At 32.3% G+C, this 6,024-nt stretch overlaps 1 long non-coding RNA gene across 1 annotated transcript; it reads right to left on the reverse strand.

Annotated features, from left to right (window-relative positions):
• Positions 1 to 3,973: 3,973 nt before the first annotated feature.
• Positions 3,974 to 5,391, reverse strand: LOC127870219 (uncharacterized). The gene is made up of 2 exons (XR_008044700.1): positions 5,292 to 5,391; positions 3,974 to 4,210 (listed from the first exon to the last, which is right to left on the reverse strand). It is a non-coding gene; the product is annotated as an uncharacterized LOC127870219 (long non-coding RNA).
• Between the last annotated feature and the right edge of the window lie 633 nt (positions 5,392 to 6,024).

The raw sequence follows: 6,024 nt of genomic DNA on the forward strand, positions 1-6,024 counted from the left end.
GGCTGTATTTAATTTTGTTTTGATGAATATGCTATTCATACTTAATTGTACAAGAAATCAAATGTAAGACTTCCACAAGATAAAGAACGGGTTATATATATAAATGTACATGGTTTGTCTATGACCATGTTGACTGTATGTGTCTTTAGAGTGTTCTTTGCGTAATGGTCCGAGTAAGAAATACAATGCATGCACCTATCACCAGATTGAATTGATGTGATTTCTTATTTGATTAGGAAATATGTTTGTAACAGTTATGTATTGTACATGTTAAGTGACTTTTTATATTTTTAGATCGTTGTGTGTTTATATTCTTGCCATTTTTGATCGATAGCTTAAATTGTACATTATTTTTCTCACTGCATTTGTCAAGCTCAACACTGATTCTTTTGTTTCAATTGCACACATATTTCCACAATGTATGATAACCCAAATGGTTGCACTCGTTTACATCTAAAATCTTTGCAACTAAATTCATCTGAACCTTTCTGGTGAATTTTGCAGTTTTGAAGTACTGACATTTCAATTGGCATTTTCATTAATAGCGATCCTGGTAGATTAAACATTGAACGACAGGACAATATAGTGATAGTAAGTTTGACATTTTATAACCAAACACTAGCATCAGCTATGGAACATGTAGATGCCTTTTAATCCAATCGTTGTATATGTGTGCAATATTATACGCTACAACAAAGAATGCATCGATCGATAAGTGTACTCGAAAAAATAGAGAGCATTCGGAAAGTGTATGTGTTAACTTGATTGTATTAGATCAGTTAAAGTTTACACGGCGAGGCTTGCCAAGCCACGTTAGCCTTTTGAAGACAAATCAAATACATTAAAGGGATCTTTTCACGCTTTGGTAAATTGACAAAATTGAAAAAAGTTGTTTCAGATTCGTACATTTTCGTTTTAGTTATGATATTTGTGAGGAAACAGTAATACTGAACATTTACCATGCTCAAATATAGCCATTATATGCATCTTTTAACGATTTTAAAACCTAAAAATTATAAAGCGTTGCAACGCGAAACGATTGAATAATTTGGAGAGTTCTGTTTTTGTCGTTAAATTTTGTGCAACTACGAAGATTGCTTATATAACGTATAAAATACATCAAGGGTGTGTATTCGGCGAAATAGCTCAGTAGGCTAGAGCGTTTTTACTTCAGGACTCTGGCAGGACTCCAGGGGTCACTAGTTCGAAACCTGCTCCGGGCAATGTTCTTTTCCTTTGTTTTATTTTATTCTTGATTTTTTACTGCAGCTTTTACGAACAAATGTTTACATTTATCAATATAAAGCATTTAATGAATAAGTTAAAAAATGCCAAAATCTGTGAAAAGGCCCCTTTAAAAAGCACAAAACACTTGTGTTATACCCTTTGTAACGTACGCTATGTTATTGATTTATTTAATTTGAAAGTATGTGATTTTAGCTGCTTGACTTAATGCACAGGCAGTGCATTAAATTAACCAAATATAATGTTACAAATGTATTGTTTAAACATTTAATAATACATATAAGGAGAAAAGACAAAACGATGAAAATACTTTCGGATTTAATTCCTTAAAAGGCATTTTAATACACATTGATTTTCCAAACCATTTCAATTTCAGGTATCCTGAGTTATATTCGTGTTTATATCACTAAAATGAATGAGAAGTGTGCTGTTTATATATCAATGCTTTGATTTACAAACCGGCGGCAATCGATTATGTTGCGTGTGTGAGGATTTGAATAATAAAGTCTTTAAACGTAACTGCAACTTTTCATCCCAAAATAACACCCTCGGCTAATGTGTTTCACGTTTTAATGTGTCTCATGTTGACGTGTGTTGGAATGACTTGTTATGATAATAGCTTATTTTTGAAACAATATCGGTGTATTTGTTGAAGTGGTGAGTCTTTACGTATGATTGATAAGTGTCTGTCCAGCACGTGTATCTATTTGATTTCAGTACACCTCACGTGATGATTAACTAACGTATACTTGCATGATATGCACAATATTTCGCGTGATTTTATTTTCAAATTTATAAGTTCTTACCACGCCAAAGGTTGAATAACTGCTACATTTTTTAATAACTAAATTGTATTTTATTTAGATTGGTAGTGTGCGTTGGTTTTGCGGAGCCGGTGTAGCCGGATGAAACGCCTCCTGTACGGTATGGTAACCACCAACAAAACTCGCATACGCCGGAAACAGTGACTGAACCCGGAAGTGAAGTGCTTGAACTGGACATTCAATAAGTGAAGGCATAAGGTAGTCAATGGATGTGTTAAATTAAATTAACAATTAACTCCCTTTTATAACCTGCTGAGTGTACATTTTAGGGTGGTTTATTTCTATAAAAATAAAAACAATCATATAAAAAATAACTTTGATGGTGTTAATATGAATCATGTATAAACATACCAATCCAGATACACAAGAACATGATTATGATATATTATACGAATCATTAAACTCTCATGTTATACGAGATAAATTATACCATGCGTTTGTTTCATAAACCATAACCCCTTTTATCAAATTTGGATTATCGAAGAAGGGTTCTTTTCAAAAAGTGAATTTACGGAGATGACGTCTAAATAAAAAATAAACGTGTTTAATACATTATTCAAATATGTAAAAAATATCAGGAAATGTATACTGTATTAAAGTTAACACAACAATATATCATTACATCCAGCATAAACATAATTAGTGTTTGGATACACTGGCAATTCAGTTGATTCGTCTATATTTGATCAATGCTGTGTTTTTTTTTTTCCAAAGCTCAGATGATACAAGTGGCCGAGTATTATCTGTGTATTTATGAACACTGCCAATTAAACCAAAACACAATAAATATTGATTTCTTGTCGGTCATACCAGACAACAAATCAAAATGTGACCCCATATCAAAAACAAAAGCTGAATCGTTAACATCACAAACGCAAGTGTGTTGTTTGTTTATCAGCGCAATTTAACGAATGTATACATTTATGTACAGTAATCAGCATATTTAAAGCATTTGCTCAACGCTTGACACAGAAAGTTTGTGTCTTGGACACAGACACAAGACGATTGCGTGTCGAATCCAACACGAGAAACGTGCTGCCAAATAAGATTTTTTTTAAATATCGTTTGACCTCATTAGAGTTCAATCGCGAAAAATAGTATGTGTCTTTTCCTTGGTTTTGACCTCCATGAGCACTTAGAGTGCTCGTTGTTTACACTTCTGTTTTAATGCGTGAATGATAGACGACCTAGCATAGACGTTTTAGAAATTATACAATGTTAGGAGTAGGTTCTACACAGCAAGACTGTCAACAGATGTATTAAACACGTACGATTGGAATGGTAAGAATGATGTCTTTACCAAAATATATGCTGTCTATATTAAATTATGTAATTGACGCTGTTGATTTTAAAAAAAACACGGTATATTTAAATTTTAATACTTAAACCAATATACAATATTAAACTTTGTGTTATTTGATTTTAGAACATTTTATTTTCAGTGCATGCCAATATTTCGTCAATTTCTCAAGGTTTATAATGTGCGTTTATTTCTTTTACTATTGACTGTGTTCTGACTTATTTTCAAATCTTCTTTCAATGATATATATTCATGAATCCTATAATTTAAAAATGATTAATCGACAAGCTTAAACAGTGATATATGATGATGTGTTTATAATTCCCAGGGTAATGTTACCTTGTTTCTTATGTACACAGTATTTCCCAATATACAGTAATGCGTATTGTTCGACTGGGTCTAAATTGAGAAGTTAGTCACACCAGTAATTTTTGAATTAATCTCACATTTCTTGTCTCTAGGGAACTGTTTAGATATTTATAAATGACAACTCACCCTTAAAGTAAATTGTGGAAACGGTGGCGTATAACCATAATACGGGAATAAAAGTTGTAAACCTCACGAATATACTTCAAGGCATTTTATTGAATTATAACACAATACACTATATTCACGACATTTATTAATATTAATACATGTATATAACTCATTACATGTTATTTCATTTTCGTATTGTAATACATAATGTTGTCATATCGCTTTACAGGTTAAATACTTATGCGGTTGGATATATCTATTTTCGTTTCGTTTTAGTTTATTTTAGTTTCGTTTTAGAACTGGCCGTCCTAGTACGAACGAGAGAACCCAACCTTACTGAGAGGATGATGGGGTACATCTGAACCTACAAGAAAAACACATTTAACATATTATTTACCGATATTTAAAATTTAATTTTAAAACCTAAATTCAAACTCATATTGTTTAGTCGCAAACAATTGTTTTTATGTTTTAGTACTAGTGGCCTTCAACTTGTCTTGATAACACTTACATGTAATCTCAGACTAAGTCTCCATGCATTCTTTCTCTATACAAAATGTCATTAATATTGGTCACGAACACCAAATGAACTAACAGAAAACAACCAGATTTTCGCCGCCCGTACCCCACCTCCCTCTCAATAACCCATACACATCTTAAGGCTCGAATGTTGAATTACTTTTGAAACGTAGTAAAAATAACACAGACATTGCGCAAACTCAACGAGGTAAAACATTTAAGCGAGCTTTTTAAAATTGCCGTTTGAAAGATGAAGATACAGTCAGAATTATCTTGAGCATGCCCATATATTGAGCAGTTACAGCTTCTATGGCAGATTCTCTAATTTGGTTGAATAGAAATTGCGATAAAAAATCAATATGTTTGTCGTGTATTTAATGACGTTTTAGTGTATGCGAATTTAAAGCCTTGTTTCTGTATAGAACAAACTATTAACGAAAAGGTCAGTGTATTGAATGTAAGTGGCCTCTAGTCTCTTTATTCACAGATTTGTGATTATAATAAAAACACACTATTTTTTTATCTATTTTCTTTCACAGAGCATAGTGAAATACACATTATCTAAGTTTGTATTCCTGATGTTAATGAATAAATTGTATTTGTATGAAAAGTATGTTCACGGGTCCGTTCATAATTCGTTGCTTAGTTGCGTAGTTTAGTCTAACTAAGATGTTGTTAAAAATACATTAATATACAATATAGTTTAAAAATAATATATTCAACAATGGCTTTCTTTTCCGTACTGTTGGGATTATTTGTGACGGTATATAAGTATGCAATATATATAAGTATTTCCACTTTTCCAGCAGTAGTCAAGTTGCGTAAATCCCCATCTAGACATAACAAATGGTAGACTCAAGAGAAGCTTCTGATCTAGTTGATGATTAGTTGAAGATTTGAAACTGCTGTATTGTTGACAAATGTACCTTGTAAGATTAGTGGAGATACAGATATTTCTAGAAGTCATTCCATCTGGCTGGACATAGGACGGGCAGTTTACTGGGTATCGCATGGAAGGGAAACCTAAAAAAGAAGTGTCGTTGCTTTCATGTTGTGGTTACATTAGTAGTTACAAATGGTTGTCTTAGTCCATTTTTAAACATCAATCTGAGTGCTCGTTTACAACATGCTGCACATCTTTTGAATAAAGCTTTTTCACGGCCCAGTTATTTCAACATTGTTTTGTCTTAATATATTGAATAGTATAGATTGTGAATATCATCAAGTAATGCACACTTCAAGATACATCTGCTGAATATAGCGTTTCACTAGCTAGTGAATTGCTCCAAATAGAAATGAATGCTTATTTCCAATGCATCTACATAAGTGTTCGTTATAAACCTGGGTCGCAATTATGGTCGCTGAAAAAGGGAAATCTACCGACTCAACGACGTCATCGGGAATACACCTAAACGAATGACTGCCCGTATATAGCAAAGAAGATTGCAAGTGAACTTCAAACATCTTCTACTTGTATTATGTTTGTAATTTAATATAATGTTTAAATATGAGGCACCTCTAGGATAAATATTTGTTTATAATCAATAAACAGTTTTTCACATAATATATAACAGGTTAAATGAAACTACTGCGCACTCCCTTTTAAGTCAAAGGTTATGTAAATAAAATTATACTTCACCTCAACTTTCATTTATGTTT

This window comes from Dreissena polymorpha, chromosome 2 (genome assembly GCF_020536995.1).
Source record: "Dreissena polymorpha isolate Duluth1 chromosome 2, UMN_Dpol_1.0, whole genome shotgun sequence".
Classification (NCBI taxonomy): domain Eukaryota; kingdom Metazoa; phylum Mollusca; class Bivalvia; order Myida; family Dreissenidae; genus Dreissena; species Dreissena polymorpha.